A 2,903-nucleotide genomic window follows, 5' to 3' on the forward strand; every position below is an offset into this window, starting at 1 on the left:
AATTCTCTTTTTAAGTTTTGTTATCAGGGCTGGCAATCAAACTCAGCATCTCAAGCATACTCTGCAAACACTACCACAGAGGTAGCCCCTCAGCCCGAGCTGTAACAAAAAAACAATCAGTCAGTCTGTGAATCACTCAAGTGAACACTGTTTACTGGGTGCAGTGGCAGGAAAGGAGTTCAAATTATAGTTTTGTGAAAATGAGACCAGACTGGGGATTTAAGCTCAGTGGTGCTGCGCCTGCCTGGCAAGTGCAAGGTCCTGAGTTCAAGTCCCTGTATCAGGAAAAAAAAAAAAGAGAGAATGAGGTTTCACTCCTTGATTTGTACCCCAACTTTCTATGCAATAGGCAACGACATTTGGGAAAAGGGAATTCTCAATGCAGACTGTGGCCTGGCAGCAAGGTGTACTGTGGGTTACTGGGACTGCTGAGTAAATACACTAGCACTGCTTTTCTCACGATAGGAAAGAACTGCTCTAGCCCTAGCCTCCTCCAGCCCAGTATCTCCCAACATCAGCACCACTCCCCCAGGCTCAGGCCACCACTCTTCAGTGCAGCACAACTGGTGCCTCAGCTTAGACTCAGGAGCACTGCAGCTGCCAGCTCGACCCCAATAACCACATGCCTAACAAGATTCCTACACGGGGACAGTTCCAACAGCACAGTCCTTGTACTGGGTATTAAAAACAAGAAGCAGGGCTGGGGATTTAGCCCAGTGGTTCCTCCGCCTTCCTCGCAAGCAAAAGGTCCAGTCGGATCCCAGTACTGAAAAAAAAAAAACAGCATTTTAAGTGCTCTAAAAGTCACCTGAAGGTCTTCTATGTATGGTAGTAGTAGAATGGTTATTTTATACATTAAAAATTCAGGTCCCAGGCATGGTAGTACACACCTATAATCCCAGCACTTCAGAGGCTGAGGTAGGAGGACCACCACGAGTTCAAGGCCAGCCTGGGCTATACAGTGAGTCTGAGGCCAGCCTGATCCACATAGGGAGACCCCGTCTCAAAAAAGGAAAACAAAGGCCAGGGATTTAGTGGTGCCTCACCTGCCTCACAAGCACAAGGTCCTGAGTTTGATCCCTAGTACTGCCAAAAATTCAGGGTCGGGGATTTAGCTCAGTGGTTTCCCTGCTGCCTGCTGTACAAGCACAAGGTCCGAGTTTGATCCCCGGTACCCAAAAAGAAAAAAAAAAAAAATTCAGATATTGAGGCTGGCCATGTTGGCACATGCCTATAATCCTACCACTTGGGAAGCTGAGGCAGGAGGATCATCATAAGTTTGAGGCTAGCCTGGGCTACCTAGTGAGTTCAAGGCCAGTCTAAACTACATGTCGAGACTGGTCTTTAAAAATGAGAAAAATACTTTTTCAAAATGTTCTGACCTACACCTGACTGACTTGGGAGCACCCAGTACCAGGAAACTGGCAGTGCCTTTTGCCGATGAAGGTGACCTGGAGTCATCTTGCAGATTCTGAAGTTGGTGATGCCAGGATAAGGCTCCCCCAAAGTTTCTTGGCGATTTCTCTGCAGGCTGGAAGCCTTATAAAAGATGTCACTTTTCTAAATAATTGAAAACCACAGAAATGCCACCAACCAAAGAACAGATTGAGGAGTTAATGAGAGAAACACAATTATTCTTTGACATGTGCATGCTTCAAAACAGCTTATTACATTAAACAGCAAGACAATTTTTTAAAATTGTTTTATTTGGGAAAAGTGCTTCTTACAAAAGGGCAGCTGTAAAATACAGAGACCTCTGCAACAATTAATTTGTGGGTGTTTTTTAAAGTGAAAGAATGGGTGGGGTCCAAGGAATCAGAGCAGTAGATGGACAAATCAGGAGCATCTCCCAAGTTATTTTCAGGAAACAGAGTGACAAAATGCAAAGATATACTTCCCATGGAGGAATTCTTCTAACAAGTTAACTTAGCTTATCTCGTGAATCACCTCACCCTCCCATTAGTGGAAGTGTGACTTATTGCTGCCAATCAGTTACACTACTACAATAAACACCTTCGGGGGTAGTGTAGTGTTGTGTTCCATCTCATCTGCCCACCTGCACAGCGCTGGAGTGGAGTGAGGCAACACTCACAAAAACAAACAACCCCTACAGCAGAAGCCCTCAAATGAAGACAAAGCTTGTTTCAAAGTGCCTGGACCAGAAAGGTGAGACCATAAAACACGAAACCCAACACTGCAGCCAGGCCCCTGTGGGTGCTGATGGAGGGGATAACCGCGTCACTAACCTCCCTGGCTAACCCACTGGTAACTAGACAGCCAGCTACCACAGCTATATTAACTACAGGTACACTGCTTTGTCCTTTCAGATCTATGGGCCACATGGGGCTGATGCCACAAGACCAAGTCTGTCCACTAACCCTAAGAACACTGCATCTAGGCAGGAGCAGAAGCTTCTTGCACGCCTGTTCATGCTCACACGCCAGGTGTTTGGCCCCTGGGTGCCCACCACCAACCCGGCACTGATGGATGCCACCAATCCACGTGTCCTTCCAAAGTGTTCCTACCACGCTAAGCTCACACTCACACCTGGTTCTAGCTGCCCAGTAGTATCTGTGTGCAATGAAACAAGAGACCAAAACCACAGGACAAATGCACGGGGTGGGGGTCACAAGGGAGGAACAGACACAAACACAGATGTGGGGGCCTCCCCGCAGCCAAGGACCCCCTGGTACATCTGGAGCAGAAGGCTACTTATTTGCCAGCTCAGGTCCCTTCACCTGGCACCCCTACTCTTGGACCCCAAAGCACGGCCAGTGCTTTTTCATTTGAACCTGGGAGCCTCAAAATGAGTGTGGAAAGTCCATAAACACAACCAGGCTGAAAACATGACGCAACAAACCTATTCTAACTGTCTGACAGTTAAATAGATGTTACAAAAAAAA

This window comes from Heterocephalus glaber, unplaced genomic scaffold (assembly GCF_053883595.1).
Source record: "Heterocephalus glaber isolate CG9 unplaced genomic scaffold, H.glaber_assembly_v1.0 deba00000621, whole genome shotgun sequence".
NCBI lineage: Eukaryota > Metazoa > Chordata > Mammalia > Rodentia > Bathyergidae > Heterocephalus > Heterocephalus glaber.